The 23438-nt window shown below is 37.6% G+C and overlaps 1 protein-coding gene across 1 annotated transcript in view; it reads left to right on the forward strand.

Moving 5' to 3' along the window:
- The window catches only part of CPA6 (carboxypeptidase A6), a 525192-nt gene that overhangs the window by 35448 nt on the left and 466306 nt on the right, over positions 1-23438 (forward strand). Inside the window, exon 2 of the mRNA XM_086696069.1 lies at positions 22853-22966. The gene's annotated coding sequence lies outside the window, so the exon portion shown is untranslated. The remainder of the gene's footprint in view (positions 1-22852; positions 22967-23438) is intronic.

The following is a 23438-nucleotide window of genomic DNA, read 5'->3' on the forward strand; positions in this document are numbered from 1 at the left end:
TGCTAGTTGAGGTAGAGTTTCTTTGGTAGAAACCATTCAGTGATTCAGGGAACTCACTAGCTTTTGATTGTCAGTATTTTTCTGGAATAAATGCTATTACTTACGCAAAAAGACTACAGCCTTGGCAATGGGCGAACGTACTTTCAAAACCCAGATAAATAAATAAGTCCAGTCTTCCAAGAAAATTCCAGAAGACTTTGTATACTATTAATCAGCACATGTTAACATGCATGAGCAAAAATAAATAGTGAAGGCTTATTCAAAATTAGTCTAGGTACAAACATCATTCTGTCCACACCCCATCCTCCTCCTGATAATAATCAGTGATGCTAAGCATTTACTGGTATGCCATTTCAGGTAATGCTTTGAAATGAAATTCCATGTGCAGAAAATGTTGCTTTAGTATTATTGAAAGAAAAAAAAGGAGGATATACCAAAAAAGTGACCTGTACTCTTGAGAATCTTTTTCAATCTTAAAATCAAACTAAGGCAACATACACATTTCATATATATGTATGAAATGAGATCAGTCATTCCAAATGACAATTAGAAGCTTATGTAAAGTAAATAGGTAACATATTCATCCAATAAACATTTGTTTCACACTTAGTGATCTATTTTGCTTCAGGCATTATGCTCAACTGAGAAAAAGGGAATTTCATGAACCATCAGCTTACTGCCCTACTCTTGTAGTAATTGTAATCTTGAGAGGAGAAGGAAGCATGATAGCAAAATATCAGGCTGTTAGCTGGCAGGGGCTGGCATAAAGATAGCACAGATTTTGCATGGGGACACAAAAAAAAGGATGTGGGACCTAGTATGGGCATTTACAGAACACTCAGGTGAAGTTTCATCTTGTACTGAAGGACAAACAGGAGTTAGCCCAATGAAGAGGATGTGAGTAGAGCACTAGAAACCAAGTTGGGGGAGGGAGGGCAGGTAATTAATTCTGTAAGTGAGAAAGAGAAAGCGTGCTTTAGAATTCTAAGTGTTCGAGATGACAGCAGAGGCTCTCAAACTTAAGACTGCTTCAGAATCCCCCAGGGGGCTTGTTGAAACACAGATTGTTGGGCTCCATCCCAGAGTTTCTGATTCAGTGGGTGGGGGGTGGAACCCTGAGGAACCTGCATATCTGACAAGTTCCCAGGTAGTGCTGATGCCACTAGTGCACCCTACACTAAAATGCCTGGACTACAACATAACATGTGTTGTGAGTCATGGCATGAGCTCTGGCTGAAGCCACAAGTTGGGCTTCTCTCTCTTCCCAAAGGAGCTGAAGGGAAAGAGAGATCACTGAAGACTCTAAGGCAAAGAATGACATGTTGGAATTTGGGTTTTAAGAAAGATTATTCTGGATGCATTGAAAATAGTGGAGAACTACAAGACTGAAGATTAATTTGGACCTCCACAGTAATTCAGGGGGAAAGATGGAGGGTCATTGAGGACACTAGACTCAGAGCAATGTACAAAGCTGAGTCCAGGAGGCTAGAGAGGGGACTCTAAATGCATCACCAAACTAAGGTTCCAAGAATTAAGAATCACAGAGACAAGCAAGAGCAGAAGGTCCTGGCCATGACCTGAACAAGCTCTTTTTCTTCCTCCTCAGAAGGGTCAACCATGTTCAGAATACCAAGGATGGAGGGGAGTGAGAGCCGGGGAGGTGTTGATCTTAAAGCGATCAGTATTATCATTGGAGCATTTTGAGATTCTATTAATTACTGATTCATACAGTAATCTACTTAGAGTTTCAAATAAACTGTAAAACCACCCCCAGATTAGTCAATGAAGCTGAAGCAAAAGCAAGATATCAAGGAGGTTACAGTAATATTTCATTTATGCTCTCTAATCTCCTTGAGGATACTGGTTTGATCAAAACTAGTTTCCAAATTCTATCATAGTCAAGCACAAGAACTATTTATGTTACATCTAACTATAAGTGGAGCATTTTAATCATAAACTGGGCAAAGTGAGGTCTTAAGCCAACAGGATACAGTTATTAAGAATATCCAGGAACTGCTCCTCTCATTAATCATACTAAAATAATTTGAACCTCCAAAAAATGAAACAATGGCCAAAGTTATTTTCCATTTAAAGAGTTACTATTATCTGGAGGAAATATGTCTTGTTATTCTGTATTGATTTCCAAAAGAGGACAATTACAGTTTATACAAAAATAATCTTAGTCTATAACAGATGTAGGAGAAAATGCACACACACACACACACACACACACACACACGCTAAAGGAGTTTATTGCCAGTGTGTATTTTTTTTCTTAAGAGTGCATTAAACATTCCTCTAAATAAATTAAATTCTTAATTTCATATATACTTTCATCACTTATTTACTCTCATATGTGCACCAAGTAAGTTGCTCAAAGATAAAACTTAGAAATATTTGGAAGTTACAGAAGAATGGGCTTTAAAACACATTTTAAATCCACGTAAATGTTTAAGACTGGAGAAGTTTTAGGAGAGAGAAAATATCTGTTTTCCAAAAGGAAAAAGACAGTTGGCAAATTGGGACGAAAGCAATGTGGAATTGTCGTTAATGCTAACGAGAACTGCATTCTCATCAAGAGAAAAATACAAGCTCCATCAAATGCAATAATCTAAGCTATTCAAGCACATTGATCATAGTGAGAAACAGAACAATTTTGAAAGCTCTCAGAAATGAAGATACCAACATTCCTCAAATAACAGAGGCTCCAAAAAGTAGCAAATTTCCATTTTCTTTTTTCTTTCCCTTTTATGTTTGCTTGCAGTTGCAAACAAAGGCTGCTAAGGAGGCTCTTTACAGCAGTAGGTGCTGTTGGGACACCTCTGGTCACTGCATTACCGGGCCCAGTCACTGATGCTTGTTAAAATCGGAACCATGTTATCTTGTTTAGCTTCAAGATGAGATTCTGTATCAAATTTGTGAACAGCAGGGAGCAATGTATAAATTAGAACACGTTCTTCAGGATCTCACTTCCTCTTCAAGGGCTGGAAAAGTGCCCAAGTTTAGAAACCTCTCCCTCGGCTTGGAAAGACTGATTCAGTATATTGGGGCAGGGTTAGGGGACAAAGAAATTATTTCTCTGCAAGAAATCTTAGAAGCACAGATTTGGAAGAGACTGTAAAGATTGTCCGAAGATTCAAATCACTTATTTAACTTTTCCATGACTTTACTAAAACATGCAAGCTTAGCGCCCATTCTCTCATGCCAATATGGAACCTCATGAATTCTTTTGACATTCAGGTTTGCTCTAATGAATAAACAAGTATTTCTGTCCCAAAGTAAGCTACATTGAATCTAAAACAGTGACTATTAACAATGTTTCATTACATAGAAGATCCTATCACCACTTTCCAAGTGTAGGGGAAAAGGTGTGCTTCAGTGGGAAACTATGCACTGTTTAAGGCTTCAGAGCATAGTGGTTAAGGTTAAATGACTGATTCCATGGGGGCTCTTTGGACTTTATTATCTTTAGGCTATTTTACAACTTAAGTTGTAGAACACTGATAGCAGTGCAATCAGTAATGCCTATATAGATATACAAAGAAATTCTGTTCAGTGGAGGGAAACCCCTCCCCCAAATCCCATTCCCAGAGAAAAGAGGAGGAGGAGGGGGGACGAAGCCTGTGTTGCATCCATTTGCATATTTATTCATTATTCTTGATCTGTAAATGTCTCTGCTTTTTTGCATCTTTGAACCAGCTGTAACATCTTTTTTTTGTATCCTAATTTAATTGAGATAATATCTTTGACATAAATTCATTTTATATTTGTATGAAAATCATGATTTTGCCTTTTAAGAAACTATTCTCTAACACAACATAATGATTTTTTAAGTTTATTTATTTATTTTTAGAGAGAAAGACAGAGAGCAGAGGAGGGGCAGAGAGAGAGGGAATAAGAGAATCCCAAGCAGTCTCAGAACTGTCAGTGCAGAGCCGGATGCGTGGCTTGATCCCACGAACTGTGAGATCCTGACCTGAGCCAAAACCAAGAGGCAGACACTTAACTGACCAAGTGCCCCACAACACAATGATTTTTAAATAACTCCAGATAACAGTAACTCAATCAAATCCTTTTGTTTTCCTACTTGTGTTATTTTCTTCAGACTGCAATAGTAGTTAAAAATAGGATAGTTAATTAACCGTCCAATTGGTCAAAAAGCTTTTAATTTCAGTTATGTTCTCCCGGCTCTGTGCTGACAGCTTGGAACCTAAAGCCTGCTTTAGATTCTGTGTCTCCCTCTCTCTCTGCCCCTCCCTTGCTGTGCTCTGAGTCTCTGTCTCTCAAAAATAAATAAACATTAAAAAAAATTTTAATTTCAGTTATGTTCTCACATTGTGCCCTGTACAAAAGGTTAAAGCTTCACTAAGTAGTTAGCGAAATATTAAAGTCTGAGTGTGTGTGTGTGTGTGTGTGTGTGCGCGCGCGTGTGTTGGGGGTAAAAAATAAGAAATTGATTACACACTAGATATTAAAAACACTAACATAGGAGCCAGATGTGAAATTGACATATTGCAATGATCAAAATTCTATAACACTCCACCTGAAGTATCAGAAACATTAAGTTAGATTGAAACACTTATCATATGAGACATAATATAAAACTCCTTTGGTTATCTTAAAAGAAGTTATTTCCAACTGTAATAAAAATGATTTAAAACATTATAAGTGTCTTTGAGCTTTCCTTCAGTTTGTATTGCAAATAGGTTTAATATTTAATTGCTTTGACTATCATAAATAAATAAAAAAGTAAAAGAAGCATTAGGTTTCTGCCACACTTAGTAATATCTCTAGATGGACTTGTTTATTTGACAATCATGAAAGATTTATTATTTGTAACACATCATGCTGAATATTATTGTACTTTATCTAAGATTCACTTCAATCTACATAGGTTTAGCCCTGTCAATACACTGTAAGGGAATGACTCTGATTTTACCACCTGACTCTGGCATTAACCTAAGTAGGCAAGATTAAAGAAAATACCTAGCAATTCCCGTACTCTCCTCACCTCCTCATCCAAAATAGGGATAAGTCCTGTCAAACAGGTGACTATTATAAGGAATAAAACTATATAATAGATGCACAAAGAGTTGCAAAATCTTCTTCACATTTTAATTATTATTATATCTAACTGGAAATATGTCCATTTCAGAAGCACATAGATAACTAGAGGAAGCTTTTGATCCTGGCCAGGGATTTAATTATTATTACTATAATTATTATTACTACCAGATATTTTCTATCCATTATTTCACCTAATGATCACAGTAACCATACAACACAAGCATAATTAAAACCAATTTATTCAAAACAAATCATCAGGACCAGATGGTTCACCAATCTATTGTACTAAACAGTTAAGGAAGAAACTATACCAATTCTCTACAATCTCTCTCAGAATATAGAAGCAGAGGGAATACATCCTAACTCAGCCTCTTACCTTAATACCAAATCATGCAATATAAGAAAACTATAGACCTAATATCTCTCATGAACATAAAGCAAATACTTAAAAAAAAACAATTAGCAAATCAAATCTAAAAAAGTGTGAAAACAATTATACACCATGACAAAGTGGAATTTATCCCAGATATGCAAGGCTTATCTTGGTTGAACGTTTGAAAATCAATTAATGTAATACATCACATCATCATATCAATAGATGCAGAAAAAGCGTTTGACAAAATCCAGTACCCATTCATCTTTTAAGAAATTTAAAAGGGGTGGGCGCCTGGGTGGCGCAGTCGGTTGAGCGTCGGACTTCAGCCAGGTCACGATCTCGCGGTCCGTGGGTTCGAGCCCCACGTCGGGCTCTGGGCTGATGGCTCGGAGCCTGGAGCCTGTTTCCGATTCTGTGTCTCCCTCTCTCTCTGCCCCTCCCCCGTTCATGCTCTGTCTCTCTCTGTCCCAAAAATAAAAATAAACGTTGAAAAAAAAAATTAAAAAAAAAAAAAAAAAGAAATTTAAAAGGGGTGCCTGGGTGGCTCAGTCAGTTCAGTGTCCAACTCTTGATTTTAGCTCAGGTCATTATCTCATAGTTCATGAGCTTGAGTCCTGTGTTGGGCTCTGCTCTTACAGAATGGAGCCTGCTTGGGGTTTTGTCTCCCTCTCTCTCTGCCCCTCCCTCCACCCTTTCTTTCAAAATAAATAAGTAAACATTAAAAAGTTTAATTCAAAACACCTCTCAGTAAATTAAGAATAGAGAGGCACTTTATCAACTTGATAAAGACTATCTACAAAAACCCTATAGCTAACTAATATTATACTTAATGGTGAGAAATTAAAAACTTTCCCATTAAGATCAGGTATGAAGCAGGGATATCCCTTCTTTTTACTCCCTTTCAATATCATACTGTAAATCCTTGCTAATGTAATAAGGCAAGAAAAGGAAATAAGACATAGATTGGGAAGGAAGACATAAATCTATTGTTGCTCACAGATTTTCTGTTGAAAATCCAAAAGAACTGATGAAAGTGTCCTGGAACTAATAAGCAATTATACCAATGTTGTAGGATACAAGATTAATATACAAAGGTCAATTGATTTCCTATATACCAAAAATGAATAAATAGAATTGAAATTAAAAACAACACCACTCATATTGGCACTCAAGAAAATGAAATACTTCAGTATAAATCTACAAAATATGTACAATGTTTATATGAGACAAATGACAAAACTCTGATAAATGATATTAAAGAAGAGCTAAATAAATGGTGAGATAATCCATGTTCATGAATGGGAACACTCAACATTGTCAAGATGTTTGTTCTTCCCAATTGATCTATAGATTCAATACAATCTCATTTAAAATCCCAGCAAGTTATTTTATGGAATATCAACAAAATGATTCTAAAATTTATATGGAGAGGCAAAAGATCCAAAATAGCCACCACAAATATTGAAGGGGAAAATAAAAGCAAATTTGGAAGACAAATGCTACCCAATGTCAATGGTTACTCTAATGCTACAGATAACAAACTGAGGGTTGATGGGGGTGGGGGAGAGGGGAAAGTGGGTGACGGGCATTGAAGAGGGCCCTTGTTGGGATGAGCACTGGGTGTTGAATGGAAGCCAATTTGACAATAAGTTGTATTTAAAATAATAAAAATAATAAAAAAATAAATAAACCTACAGCAATCAAAGCAATGTGGTATTAGTGAAGCAACTGGCAAATAGATCAATGGAAGAGAATAGAGAGCCCAGAAATACACTGACATAAGTAAAGTCAGATGATTTTTGACAAAGGAGCAAAGGCAATACAATGGAGAAAGATTGTTTCTTCAACAAATGAAGGCAGAACAACTGAACATCCACATGCAAAGAAGTTTGCCTAGACACAAAAGTTTATACCCTTCACAAAAATTACCTCAAAATGGGTCATAGACCTACATGTAAAATGCAAAACTACGAAGTTTCTAGAAGACAACATAGGAGAAAACATAGATGACCTTAAGTGTTGTGGTGCCTTTTTAAATATAGCACCAAAAACATGATCCATGAAAGAAATAATAAGCTGGACTTCATTAAAATCAAAAGCTTCTGCTCTGTGAAAGGCAATTTCAAGAGAATTAGAAGACAAGTCACCTACTACAAGGATATTTTTGCAAAAGACACATCTGATAAAGGTGTGTTATATAAAGTATGAAAAGAACTTTTAGAACTCAACAGCAAAAAATCAAACTACCTAATTAAAAAATGGGCCAAAGACCGTAAAAGATACTTTACCAAAGGTGATATATAGGTGGCAAATAAGTACATGAAAAGATGCTCCACATCATAGGTCATCAGGGAAGTGCAAATTAAAACAACAAGATACCGCTCTATACCCATCAAAATGGCCAAAATCCAGAACACTGACAACACCAAATGCTGATGAAGGTGTGGTGCAACAGGAACTCTCAGACATTGCTGTTGGGAGTGCAAAATGGCACAGTCCACGTTGGAAAGCAGTTTGGAAAGCAGTACAAATCTAAATGTACTCTTACCATTTGATCCAGTAATCACACTCCTCAGTATTTACTCAAAGGAAGTGAAAACACATGCAAAAATGTGCAGTGGCTGATTATAGCAGCTTTGTTCATAACTGGCAAAACTGGGAAGCAACCCAGGTGCCCTTTAGTAGGTGAATGGCTAAACAAACAGTGGTACATCCAGACAATGGGATATTATTCAGCACTAAGAAGAAATAGTTATCAAGCAATGAAAAACATGAAGGAACTTTAAATTCATATCACCAAGTAAAAGAAGCCAATCTGAAAAGGCTTCAATATACTGTTTTATTTCAACTACATGACTTTCTGGAAAAGGCAAAACTATAGAGATGATAAAAAGATCAGTGGCTGCCAGGGGTAGAGGGGGAGGAGAAACAGGAGACGAATAGCACAAAGGGTTTTTAAGGCGGTGAAAATACTCTGTATAATGTTGTAATGATGGATATATGTCATCATACATTTGACCAAACCCATAGAGTGTATAACACCAAGAAGGAATCTTAAAGTAAACTACGAGCTTTGGATGATTATGATATGTCAGTGTAGGTTCATCCTTGATAAAATGTACTCATTCTGATGAATGAGGTTGATAATGGGGGAGGTTAGGTTTATGGGAAATCTCTATACCTTACCCTCAGTTTTGTTGTGAACCTAAGAGTGCTCTAAAAAAATAAAGTCTTAAAAAGAAACAAATTTACAGGTGATAAAGTGAGGATCAGGAAAGTTACATCATCTAGTAAATATCACAGGTAACAAGTGGCTGAGTCAGCATTTGAACTTAGGCTGGCCTAGTTTCAAAGTACATACCTTTCTACCATTCTACATAGTTATTCATTATAATGAGAGATTTTAAACTGGTTAATTGAAGAAGTCAATATTCCTTAAAGAAATCTCCCATCAAGGATCAAATATAGTTAGCATGTCATAAAACTAGGACTTGGGGGGAGGAGTGCAGGGTTGAAATTTTTGTTAAGATGTGAAACATTAGGGGATAATCAAGTATCTTGGTTATAAAAATAAGTCATATTATCAAAAGCCTAGAAATATGTGCTCTCCTTGGGAGGAAATAAACAATGATCCAATGTAAGAAATAGATTTTTTGAAGCTAAAATAAGAACATTAAAAACAAACCAAAGGGACACCTGGGTGGCTCAGCCAGTTAAGCACCTGACTTTTGGTTTTGGCTCAGCTCATGATCTCACAATTCGTGAGTTCAAGCCCCATGTTGGGTTTTGCACTGGGAACCTGTTTGGGATTCTCTCTCTCCTTCTCTCTCTGCCTCTCTCTCTCTTTCTGTCTCTCTCTGTCTCAAAATAAATAAACTTAAAAAAAAAGTCAGCTGCTGCAAATACCCATTACTGCAAATGTTTCCCTGACTAGAGAGAAAAAAGTCTGTCCAGAAATAGGAATCACCAGAACCTTCCTTATATTCACTGCCATTTAAATTAATCTTTTGAGAAAAGATGGGAAGTAAAACCTCTGAAGATATATGAGTGCATGAGGAAGAGTAGGATTAGGAGTGGAAGAAGCAGGACCAAGCCCTGAGCAGCTGCCACAGATAGTTTAAATCAAAAAGTAGAAGAGGGTACCTGGGTGGCTCAGTTGGTTAAGTATCTGACTCTTGATTTCAGCTCAAGTCATGATCTTACAGTTCGTGGGTTCGAGCCCCACAGTGGGCTCTGTGCTCAGTGTGGAACCTGCTTGGGATTCTCTCTCTCTCTCCCTTTTTCTCTGGCCCTCCCCCACTTGCGTGCTCTCTCTCTCTCTCTCTCTCTCAAAATAAATAATAAATAAACTTTTAAAAAAATAAAAAAAGATCTGGAAAAGGAGGCTGAGAAGGAGCCAGAGAAAGAAGTATAAAGTCAGAGGAGTGGGTGGTGATGGAAGCCTCAGGAGTCATGCTTTTACAGAAGGAAATATGGTAAACTGGGTCGAATAAGGAGAAACCGGCTGGAATGAAGGCAGCAGATTGTGCATTTATCTTAATAGAAAATATCTCTGGTGATTTTAGAGACAGTCATTTTGGTGGAATCATGGGGATGGAAGCCAGATGGACAGTGTGGCGGGACAAACAGGATGTGATAAAACAGAGGCAGTGACCATAGAGAAGTTTTTCATAAGCTTGGCTATAAAAAGCAGGAAAACCCTAAAATGGTTGTGGGAGGGGGTGCAGGGTTGAAATTTTTGTTAAGATGGGAAACATTAGGACATATTTAAATGCTAATGGGATAGGTCAAAACTGAAAATATAGGAGGAAGAAATAATCAGTAGGGTAAAGTTTTTTAGCAAGTGAGAGAGGGTGGGATACCAAGTTGACAAGGAGGTCTGGCTCTTGAAGAAAGGAATGGACCTGGGAACAAGGAGGAGAGGATGAGTGCCGAGGCTGGCAATTCTAATGGTCACACATAGGGAAATGAGGGTGTTTCGTCTGGTGGCTTCAATTTTTTTTTTTTTTAAGGAAAACAGAGAGCAAGTGTATCTGTTATCTAGTGCAAGAACGAGACAAGTGGCAGTATTTTTTTTAATGTTTATTTATTTTTGAGAGAGAGAGAGAGAGAGAGAGTCTGCACAAGCATGAGCTGGGGAGGGGCAGAGACAGAAGGAGACAGAGGATCTGAAGCAGGCTCTGTGCTGTCAATCCAGAGCCCAACAGGGGTTCAAACTCACTACCGTGAGATCATGACCTGAGCTGAAGTAGGATGCTTAACCGACTGAGCCACCTGGGTGCCCGGAGAAGTAGTGGCAGTCTTATTTTTTCTTTATCCTTTATATTGATTTCCCCAGCTATGTACAGATTCTAATAATTAACTATGCTATTTAACAACATTACTTGGAGATAGTCTAGTGGGAATTTTGTGTCCTGTTTTGCAAATGAACTAAACCTGGAAGGAAATAGGAGATTAGAAATTATGCTTGACATCACTCATTCAGCTCTAAGCACAGATTCACTCTGTTCAGTTTTCAAGTCAAGAAGCCCAGACAGGGATCTTCCAAATAAATGGTAGGTTAGTCAGAAGAGAAGATGTCTGGGGCGCCTGGGTGGCGCAGTCGGTTAAGCGTCCGACTTCAGCCAGGTCACGATCTCGCGGTCCGGGAGTTCGAGCCCCGCGTCAGGCTCTGGGCTGATGGCTCAGAGCCTGGAGCCTGTTTCCGATTCTGTGTCTCCCTCTCTCTCTGCCCCTCCCCCGTTCATGCTCTGTCTCTCTCTGTCCCAAAAATAAATAAACGTTGAAAAAAAAAAATTTAAAAAAAAAAAAAAAAAAAAAAAAAAGAAGAGAAGATGTCTATTATCACAGGCATTGTTCTGGTAAGTGCAGTTAGAAGTATTGACTTGTTAAAAGAACATGCCCTGATATTGGAGATAAAGAAAAGTAAAATGACGCCTTCTGGTATTTTAAAAAATTAGTTAATTATAACAGAGATGAGTTTCATCATGGAGCCCAATTTAATCAGAAGCACAGGGAAGCAATGTCAACTATAGAAAATCTTTGAACTAACACAGAGGAGCCTTTTAAATTAATCTGTGAGGGTCAGCAGAAAAGAAAATTAATCTAGTAGAAAAATGACAATGAAGGACAAGTAGGAAAAGGAAACGGAAGATCAGTTAAGCTCCACTTTTGCTTCTGTGTTACGAGGGCTAACTGCCAAGAAGTGAAATTTCTAGTTACAAAGAAGAGAAACTGGATAATGGAGAGGTAACAGGAAAAAAAAAAATATCTATCATTGGAGCGAGGGGGAAGGAGGGTGGACAGAGGCACAAACGTAGCACATATGTGCAACAGAGTAACGGGGTTTTTTAAGTAATACTAATAATCACCACAAAATAAGGGTAACAATGGACAACTGTGCATAATGAAATTAGATTTTTCAAAAACCTTGTTTAATAAGGAACTGGCCTCATTTTTGAAACATGGGAAACTCGCAAAAAAAACACACCATTCATTAGATGTAATTAACTTCACACAGGGTTTTCTGAAAGTAACTAAATGAAAACCGAGCTCTGGTTTGTACTGAACATGCTTTAGGTTAAAGTAATAGAGAGGAAATCAGCCATTGAAGGAAAGAAAGTCGCACTTAAAACTTTGTCATGTTTGTGAGGCATTACTAGGTATACAATCTACATACCAGCTGGAGACTTGTACTCCTGAGATCCAAACTATTGAACTTTCATTTTGCATAGTGTGGAAATCCAAAGTCTTCCCATTTTTGGAGGTCAATTCTGTTTCTGGGCCTGCTGTCTAACTTTAAGCTGACTGAAGCATAGAAATCATCTCTGTCCTCAGACCAATTTACATATCCATTTGTGAATATGGTATGCTTTAGACTTGGTATGGCATGGGCAAGTGAGGGTCTTTGGTTATAGAAATGCAGATAGTTTATGTTGACTCTTCAGTATACCTCTTCATAGAAAATCCTTCAGCCACCCTAATTTTTCCACTGGTTGCTTTACTTCCAGCATATTACCATAATTTCCTCTTTTTTTTTTTTTTTAATTTTTTTTTTTTTCCAACGTTTATTTATTTTTGGGACAGAGAGAGACAGAGCATGAACGGGGGAGGGGCAGAGAGAGAGGGAGACACAGAATCGGAAACAGGCTCCAGGCTCTGAGCCATCAGCCCAGAGCCTGACGCGGGGCTCGAACTCACGGACCGCGAGATCGTGACCTGGCTGAAGTCAGACACTTAACCGACTGCGCCACCCAGGCGCCCCCATAATTTCCTCTTTCTACTCTGCTCCTCCCTCCCTTCTTTGCTTCCCTATCTTCCCCACCTCTCCCTCTCGGAAACAAAAGAAATTCCTCTATAATTCTCATAAGAGCAATTTACCCAGGCTTTTTTCTGGCTTTGATTTTGCTGAACACCACACCCCATAGGGCTCCACCTTCTACCCAGTGGCTAATCAAGTCATTTCCTCAAAGGTAGTTTCCTCCTCAAAAGGCATTCTGGTGCCAATTGTTAAGAAAATAAATCCAGGACCTAATTTACACAAGTACTTCAAAAGAGTGGCTTTGTCACAAAGGGAAACTACCAATTGCTTGAAAAGCATATGTCATGTAACATGTAATATTCAATGTAACCTGTAATTATTGAGACGAAAGTCAGTTGTAGAATAAGTTGTCCCTATGAGGGCAATGTTTCCACCTTAGGAAATTCTCAGTGGAACTGGAGAGCACATATAAGAAAGCTTTCAAAAATAAAAAGACCTGAGAGAAGATTTCGTGGTCAGGGTAACTTCCACAGGGTAGTTTAAACATACACTTTCATCAGTTTAGAGTTCCCTTCTGTGTGCCTCAGTAGAGATGCAGGAACAAACAGTAGCTGGTCAAGGCCCTGAACCAGGGGTTAAATCAGGGCCAGGCTGACTGCCTATCTTGCTGCTGGTAGTGAGTTCTTCATGCCTTTTAATCCTGTTTACCTCAGGTTTTACAGCAATCAAGACCCCTGACACATTCCATACCCTGTCTTTCCTTGCTACACAGCCACTGTGAAGGGATTTCCATTGTCATCTGGAAATGCTCTTCAACTTCCCCCTATATTGGATGTGTTCTTCCCTAGATCACAAAGCTTCCTAATGCTGTTCAGAATTCCTATGAATGGCATTCAGAATCTAGCTTTTGTATATGACCTAATTTTTTTCCTCTCTGGAGTCTTTAGGATTTTTTTTTTTTTTTTTTTTGGTCCTTATTTACCTCTTTTTATTTGTATGGTTGGACATCCAGTGGGTCATTTTATTCTGGGAACCCATGTCCCTCTGTTCTAGGAATTTATTCAGTTTAAGGAATTTTCATACTTTTCTATTTTCTTTCTGGAACTCTTATTATTCAGATATTGGTCCTCCTACACAGATCCTTTAAATTTGTTTTAACTTTCTTCTATTATAATGGGGCGCCTGGGTGGCTCAGTCGGTTAAGCGTCTGACTTCAGCTCAGGTCACGATCTCGCAGTCCGTGAGTTCGAGCCCCGCGTCGGGCTCTGGGCTGATGGCTCGGAGCCTGGAGCCTGCTTCCGATTCTGTGTCTCCCTCTCTCTCTGCCCGTCCCCCGTTCATGCTCTGTCTCTCTCTGTCTCAAAAATAAAAATAAACATTAAAAAAATGTAAAAAAAAACTTTCTTCTATTATCCATTTCATTTTTATCCATTTTCAGAAAGATTTTCTTGACTTAACCTTTCACCCCTCCTATTGATTCTTTTGGTTCTCATATATTTTTAATATCCAAAAGCCCATTCTTCAGCTTAATAATTCACTTTTTATCACATTCTGTTTTTGTTTTGTGGATGCAGTATCATCTTGTAACTCTGTGAAGATCCTATTAAAATATTTTCTGAAGTTTCTTGATCCTCCTTACATTTTCTATTTTTTTCTAAATTGTTTGTTTGCTGTTTTGTTTTTTGTTTTTCTTGCTGTGCTTCATGTTTGGAGCTCTGTTTGCATGAGCAGAACTTGTCAGTGGTGGATATCCCTTAACAGTAAGCTTGCTTTTCATTGAAGCGCACACAAATGTCAGGATCTGTGTGTGTGTGTGTGTGTGTGTGTGTGTTAACCACAGGCAAGTTTTCTCTAAAGGTGATTCTCTATTCTCTTGCCTGGTGTGTATAAATAAAGCTGGGAGAATTCTCATATTGTTTGGGGAAAGATTCAACCTTCCTAGAGAGAAAAGTTCCACTCTTCTGTGGTATGAGGACAAGATACCCATTGGCTAAAGACTGGAGGTGAAGATGTGAAAAACTGTTTCATAAACAAATTGCCAACTGATCTTTCAAAGGTCCCTAATACTTCGAGCTCCCAAGTTCTTCCAGGGCTCTGAGAAATGAATCATCTTGTTCTTTGTCTGCCTGCCCCTCACATCACTGCATTCTCTTTACCTTTTTCTAGACTGCTAAGTCAGTTACCCTGGTCTATCCATTTTTCATATTTCAAAAGCTTGTTGAAATCTCATTTAGTTTTTGTGGTCTTCTGGGTTTATCACTTTTTAGAAAAAACTTCTGCTATCTTTTCAGTGTGTTATGAACCAGACAGAAGTAACCACTTGTGTCTAATATAACTCATTAACTAGAAATACAATTTTTCTCTTCAGTCCTTATAATCTGGCTTCATTCCTATCATTCTAGTGAAATTACTCCTATAAAGGTCACAACCAACTATACTGTATTGCTGTATACATTGGGAATTGCCTTGGCCTCATACTCTTTGATATTTTGGCATTTAGTACAACTGGACACTCCTTGAAATTCTCTTTTTTAGAGGTTAGATGATACCACATTCTCCTGGTCTTTCTTTTACTTCCTCATGTGGTCCTCAGTCTTCCTTGTTTTCTCTTCCTCTTTTTGCCATCAGCTTTAAATGTTCAAGTACAAGGCAGCAGATCTGCAGTCAACATGATGGAGGCTTGGTAGAGTCTATCGTACAGTTTCGGGGTGAGTCCAGGAGACCTGATGGTGTAAGTTCTAGTCTGAAAGCTGGCAGTCTTGAGACATAACAAAAGTTGATGCTTCAGTTTAAGTGTGAAGGCAGTAAAAGACTAATTTCCCAGCTCAAGTAGTCAAGAAGGAGGAATTTCCTCTTAATCATGGGAGAGTCAGCCTCTTTGTTCTATTTAGGCCTTCAAGTAATTGGGTAAGGCCTACCCACATTAGGGAGGGCAACCTGGTTTACTCAGTCTACCTAATCAAATGTTAAACTCAGAATATTTGACCAAATATCTGAGTACCTCATTGCCTAATCAAATTGACATATAAAATTGACCATCACAGTTGGTTAACCAAAAATATCAGTCATCTTAGACAATCATAAAAGAGATACATATTGACCTGAAGCTTTTAATTTTACATCAAACACATAAATACACATCTGTTTGCCTATCTTTTATAGTAGACCCAAAGCTTTTTTTTTTATGAATCTGATGATTGAAGTTGTAGATGGTCTTTTTCACAAAACTATACTCATAGTTCATCTACATTTTCTAGTTTGTTTCAAGTGAGAAAAAGATCTTAAATCTAAAAGCAAAATTTTTCTAGATCTTTAAAGTTTTTTTCCTAATTCTTTATAATTATTTGATGATCTCATTTTAAAAAGCAATTTGCTTTCTGAAATATTTAATTTAGTTTTCACAGCAGCAACATTTTTTTCTTTTAACACTTGCCAAGTTGAATAATATGTAGCTGTCAAGTTGTATAACATGGAGTTGTTATAGTATTACAATGACAAGGTTTGGGATCAAACACAGTTGAGTCCAGGGAAGCATACAACTCAGTTGGTGGGAGCACAGATGCAGAGGCAGAATGGGGAGTAGGGTGGCAGTGGTGGGGGTCAGTTCACTATGGGAGCCAACCAATGTGGTTCTCAGAGAGAGGGTAGAGAGTCAGTTAATCTCGAGAGCTCAGTGGAAACCTGCTTAGTGAATTGCCCTCCATATCATCAGGCTAAAAAGACATTAACCATTGACATCTGTTTGTATCAGATTTATTTAGGAGTCCCCAAAGGACACGGGTCACCATGAAAACAAAATAAACAAGAGAAAGAGTATCTATTTCCAGAATTTTCTAGAAACATTCTTGGTTCCTTTGGTTTATTCATAAGTTCCTACTTTTGTGATTACCTTAAAATATGTAATTTAAAATGTTTAATTCTCACTTCAGTCTATCTGAGATACAATTTTGGTATCTCAAGGGTAAAATCATATGCTGTTTTATTGAAATGTCCACTTTTATTGTAACAACCGTATTTGTTTTAGAAAAAGCAAAATTCTGCTCAACTTCTTTTTTTTTAGAGAGAGAGAACAGGAGAGAGAGAGAGAGAGAGACAGAGGGAGAGAGAGACTCTTAAGCAGGCTCCATGCTCAGCACAAGCCCTACATGGAACTCAGTCCCACAAACCTTGGATCATGACCTGAGCTGAAATCAAGAGTTGGACACTCAACCAACTGAGCCACCCAGGTGTCCCAATTCTGCTTTATTTAATTTAGATGACAAAATAATCTGTGCTACACAATGAAGACAACCCAGAAATCAGTACTTCAATTCATAATACCATGTAAAGGCAAGTCATTTTTTTACTTTTATGTAATGATAAAACACAATTTAACATTTTCGTATGGCAAGTTGACATATAAAGAAATGCTATTACTTTTGCTAATTACCTCTATGACATGTTTGTAAATCTAAATGACAAAAGCCTTGAAAAGTTAAGCTTTGGAAGATATAAAACAAGACTAATTATTAATAATTTTATTTCTGAACACCTAAAAGATAATAATGCTCTATTACTAAGTCATCAAGGACTGTGTTAAACACTTTCGTGACCAAATAGTAACATTTCTGTTGGATAATTTGTCACATTTGCTTCTGATATTATAGCCTATCAGAGGCAAAACAGTGTGCTGTTTATGAGACGGCTCCAGGGTCAGAATGCCCGGATTTGAATCTCAACTCCATCTCTTCCTATATTGATAAAGTGGGGTGATTATTTAAGTCTATAAGTGTTAATGTTGCCAAATGCTGGATCCTCAAAAATGCCACCAAAATAACCTGTTTACAAGCTAAATCTAAGTTTATTGCTTACCTCAGTAAGGGAGAACGCTGCTATGACCATGAATTTGTAGCATCTTGGAGGGAAGAGAGAAAAGTTGTCATATTTATGAGGTTTTGGGTTTGGTTTAAGGCAAGCCTTTCAGGGCAAAGGATGAGGCTTAATTAGGATAAAGGTCACAATACAACGCTTTAGGATTGGGGGGTACAGCAAAATGAGGGGTATGAGGTGAGGGTATGGAAGAATCATAGAAAGCAAAGAATTGTTTGAAGCTATATATTGAAAAGCGAAACAGTATTATGTTCATTAAAAGTGAATTTTTCAGGAAGTTCCTGAAAGAAACATTGAAATCATTTTTAACTTTTATCTCTCTGGACAAAAATTTCCTGCAATAAGTTAAGACATTGTGATGAAGACAGTGGCAGAGTAAAATCATGATAATGTGGATGGTAAAATATGTTTGTTGGGGAGTGGGGGTTAGATGGTTTTGATTCTTAGTTTCTCATTTGTAAAATGGAAATAATAATAGTAATTTATGGATGATTGTGCTAAGTACTCACAAGCCTTCTAGAAGGAAACTATGTACAGTGGAAGGAACAAGGGCCGAGAGTCAGGCAAATCTAGATTCAAATCTAAGTTCCAACTTTTTGGTAGGTATGATTCTGTTTCGTGACCTTTAAAAAATGTTTAATGTTTATTTAATTCCGAGAGAGAGAGAGAGAGAGAGAGAGACAGAGTGCAAGCAAGATAGGGGCAGAGAGAGAGGGAGACACAAATCCGAAGCAGGCTCTAGGCTCTAAGCTGTCAGCACAGAGCGCGACGTAGGGCTCAAACTCCCAAACCACAAGACCATGACCTGAGCCAAAGTCGGACACTTAACTGACTGAGCCACCCAGGCGCCCCTGTTTTGTGACTTTTAGAGTGATAACTCTCACAGTGGCATTGTGGGAATTAAATAAATAAATAATGCATAAGAGTCCCAAACATCTAATTTGCCGGTTGACTCAGTGAAAAGCAACAGAAATGATTTAAATTTTCAAGTGCCAAATGGAGGAACACTTCACATGCAACCCCAGGCTTCAGCCATATCTTCTCCAAGCTAATTCCACTTCCCTGCAGTACTATCTCCTTTGGCTTTTCAGCAACCAATAAAAGCATTTAGTAATCACAGCTCTGGTTCTTACAGTAGCAAAGAAATGACATGGCTCGGACAAACCACCTCCCCACCTGGGCCTCCCATGGTTCAGAGCACAGTCCCAGCACATCCAACAAGATCCACAGCACTACTTCTACTAAATCTGCAGAAACCACCGCAGTGAGAAGTGGCTTGCTGAGAATGCCTGGATTCTCCCCTCTTCTGCTAGGGTTTACTGGTGCCTCACAGTAAACTTGTACAGCCTGCTCACAGATCCTTGCCAGCTCCTAAAACCTCTGGTCTTCTGAATGATGACAGTGGGAAGGATGGCTCTTACTGACCAGCAAAGACAAGAATGCAGAGGTCCACGGCTTCATGGATACCACTTCACCAAATGAAAAGACAACTTTTATATGCGGACTGTTCAAATAGGACTTGGAATTTATAAAATCCCAGCCTTCTCTGTCTTAAATAACACAAACTGACAAAGGTGATCAAACAGCAGTTTTTAATGACATTTAGCATCAGATGTTTTAGGTCATCATACAGTCAACTGTCTGTGGAATCACTTTTAGTCTTGTGTGATAGAAACTAAATTGATTTTTTAACATTTGACACAGGCCAATATTTGGAAAAAAACTAATGGATGCCAAAGAAAAACGGTTTATTTATAAATAAGAGAATACTTTTGTGTGCAAACAAATGGTGAATTCGAGCCATCCAAACTTCACTTTCAACCTAATTTGCTATATAAATGGTATCCAATAAATGTTTGTGTTAATGAGAAAAAAATAATGTATGAGAAAATAATACATGGAAGATACCTATTTCGGACAGGAAAGCATTCAAACGGGGAAATTGAAGAGGGTTGATTGCCAAGGATAAGGAACCAACAGAGGATGTTACGGTGACAGCAGGCGGTCCCGAAGGAGAGCTGTACTGGAGCATGGTAACAGCTGTAACCCTGGGAGAGTAGCCACCTGACAAGAGCTGAGGCCATCTGTAAAGGAATGCAGACACTGCCAAGCCAGGCAGAGAGCAGCAGGAATAAATACCTTGACCTCTTCCTCCTCTCACTCTCCAGTCTCCTGCATTGCATTTGTCAAACCCAACCAAAATCCAGAGGGCAGATCAGCCTGGACAATGCAGTCCTTCCAGGTCAGTTTCTTAGGGCTGGAGCAGGATGGAAAAGAGCAAAGACTCTATCAGGAAAGGCACACACAGAGTAACTGGCATCAGCAGGGACTTTACAAAGTCTGAAGTTCCTTGCTGTGACCCTTTTAGGATGATGGTACTGTTGAAACAGAGGTATTTATTAGTATAGTGCTAAAGAAACCTCTATATGTCTATTTTGAGAGAGAAAATTTAAGCACTAACCATGTACAATCCTTGGTGTAATAATATTTGGTTACTGTAAGAATGTTTACTTAATGGACCTTTTCACTCTATAATGGGACCAATATTATATCTGCTTGTCAGCAGATCTGAATGTTAAGAGTATATACAATGTCCATTCAGGTCAGAAATACAATATCTATTCAGTTCAAGAACATCCCCTTGACAGAACCTTTATGTTTACATTTTTATTAAACTTTGGGCAAAAAAGAATTGGTTGAACAGAAATGAACTCACATTATGGAATAAACATACAAAAATATGCAAGTCATATGAGTGGGTCTGATGGCACTGAGGCTAACTAGCATTATCATAGGGCATGCTGAAGAGCCTGGTCAGAGGCCTCTAGAATGCCATTAGAGAACTTCTTTGTGTCCTGACTCAGTATTATCTTCCCTTTCACTTAATTTGAATCTTGACCTGGTTCATATGAGGTGACCATTTACTTGTCCCAATGCTTATGGCTGATTGCGGACCCCTTTCAGACACACAAATTCATTATCCTCACTTCTCTTGCCATATAAACTCCTTTTGAATATTCTTCAATGTCCACAAATATACTCTGAAAATGCTTGTTTCTGTGGAATAAAAAGGTATTAGACTACTTCTGACTCCCACAATGGTTTTAAGCAAGGAAAAGAATATCTCCTAGAATGAGTCTATTCAGCTTATTCGAAGTCACTTCCTTTTGTGTTTGGTTATTTCTCATTTCAAAAATGTCCACATTGTGGGATCTGAACTTAACCTAACTTCTTGTGTGGGACTTTAGCAATTGAATTCTTTGTATCAGCTGTTCTCAACCTTGTTATTGTCTTATATAGAAAATGTTGAAAGGAAAACATTCTTCTTTAAGTAGGTCATGGAAAGATCCTTAAGGATATTCATCCCTTTGGAAAAATCAATTATCTGTGTTCTGGGCATTTTACATCCCAGTGCTTCTCTGTGACACCATTCCTATTACTTTATAATCACAACTCATTTTTTAATCAAATAAGTTTTTGAGAAATGACAGTGTTTACTTTCCAGGAGAACTTTTTAAAGGAGATAAGAGTAGTTTTGGTGTATAAGCTCAGGTATGCTTATTTATTTGTAAAAAATATAGTCCTATTTCTGTATAGTTTACATGACTTTTTACATACTGTGTATTCTTATGTACAAATCTATTCATCTTCTCTAAAAAATTGCAAGTTCCTTCAAGGATAGGGCTATAACTTACTCATCTCTTTTATTCCATCAGTGTATTCCTTTGCTTAATGACTTTAGTTCATTTGTGAAATGCTGCCACCAAGTGAAGAGCCATTAAATGAAGATCTCCATTAAATTTATTTTTTTTTTATTTTCAAAGAATGAAGTTTTAATACCTCATAGGCAATTTAATGCATAAAAAATGATTTATGATTCACACAACATTTACCAGCATATAAATAAATGCTGCTAAAGTGTTTAAAACTATTTACTCATGATATTTATTTATTTATTTATTTATTTCTATTATTCACTTATTTATTTTAAAACCTCACAGCACCCCCAGGGCCACTTTATGATGAGGAAAGGAAAGCTCAGATGATAAGAAAAGGAAAGCTCAGAGAAGTGAAACAACTTATTTAATACAAATCCATTAAATTTGATGGGGAAATTTATGATGCTTTATCAATACCAAAGCCCTAGATACATAAAGTCTTAGAAAAATATGTGCATTAAATGATGAAAGTAACTTCTTGTAATTAATAGTTTACAGTAAGTATAGTTCATACTTAAAATGTAATAAAAGACTTATAGTGGATGGTGGGCTATAGAAAAGGGGAGTGAGAAACATTCTTTGGAGGGTTTATTCTTCATCATTCTCTTTGCCAAATTTTCAACCATTTTCAGACTCATAGTTGTCTGGTACTCAAATCTACACTTCAACTTACAGCACAGAAACACACCTTTAGGGCAAAATAAAGACTAAATAACCATAAGAACACTTCAGAACACTTCAGAACAGCCCATGTGAATAACTAGCTGAAGATGCTTTGTTTCATCTCTTTCCCTTGTCTTATGTACACAGAGGAAAACATTTTGGGTACATCCTTCACAGTATGCAATTTAAATGTGTTCCACATGCTGTTCTTGCACTAAAATCTTTTGAGTGAATTGGTAAGCATATCTTTGCCTGAAATCATAATGTTGAAATACCACTATGTTTTTTTTTTTTAATGTTTATTTATTTTTGAGTGAGAGCACAAGTGGGGGAGGGGCAGAGAAAGAGGGAGACAGAGGATCCAAAATGGACTCTGGGCTGACAGCAGAGAGCCCAATGCACGGCTTGAACTCACAAACTGTGAGATCGTGACCTGAGCCGAAGTCAGACACTCAACCCACTGAGCCATCCAGGTGTCCCCAAGCACCGCCATGTTTATTCAGTGTGTTTTAATGTGAAAATCTTGCTATTCTGGGGGGAAAAAGCAATTGTCTGAAAGGTAGTATAACTTTTCAAGACATGTTACATCAAAAAGTCACTAACTAAGTACTCATAAAGGTAGGTGGTAACATATTACAAAGCATGTACTTGAATCAATGAACAGATGAGTCAATGACAAAACACTGTACCTATAACAGCCTTCTTAGAAGATCATGTAAAGCAATGGTCAAGTTGGTCAGTTGCTTCTGATAGAGAAGTTATTTTGACTGCAATAGTTAAAATATCTTGTGAAATGTTTGATTTGCTATAGAGGTTATGTATCCCCCAGGTATTTGAGGTGTTTTGACTTCTTAGAATATGATGGAGCCCTCATTCTGGTTTTCAACAATTTTGCAGCAGAAACTAGAGCAATATGAACATGAGTGCCTATGTATTCTGGAGGATGAGGAGGCTCCTGAACCTACAGGCGTGACAGAGTGAAGAAATAGCTTTGAAAGGCAAAAGACCCAGGTAATCTAGCACTACAACACTCTAGCCTCTTGAAAGCATGTGAGAAAGACACCAGTGTCCCTACTCCCACTTATTTTATGTCATTGTTCCACAAGTCCCCATTTTTTGTACTCATCTTTCTTTACCCATCCTTCTTTTATGCTCACTGTAGCTGTTTTCTTTCTAGTAGCAATCAAAGTCACTGTCTTTGTTTATCCTCATTCAATTTCTGACATAACAAATATTTTACCCTTAAGTTACATATGTATCTTTTATCTTTTATATATATATATATATATATATATATATATATATATATATATGTATATCTCCCCCTTCCTCTTTTTCCTTCAGGGCCCTTATCACATCCCCTTCAAAGACTATATATCAGGACCACAAGCTTGAGAAAAAAATCTGAGATTGTGATGTGCCTATGTTCGTTTTTGTGTGTATATTTTTATCTCTAATATACCATTTTATATTATGAAGCTTT

This window comes from Puma concolor, chromosome F2, assembly GCF_028749965.1.
Source record: "Puma concolor isolate L17-30 chromosome F2, mPumCon1.1.hap2, whole genome shotgun sequence".
NCBI lineage: Eukaryota > Metazoa > Chordata > Mammalia > Carnivora > Felidae > Puma > Puma concolor.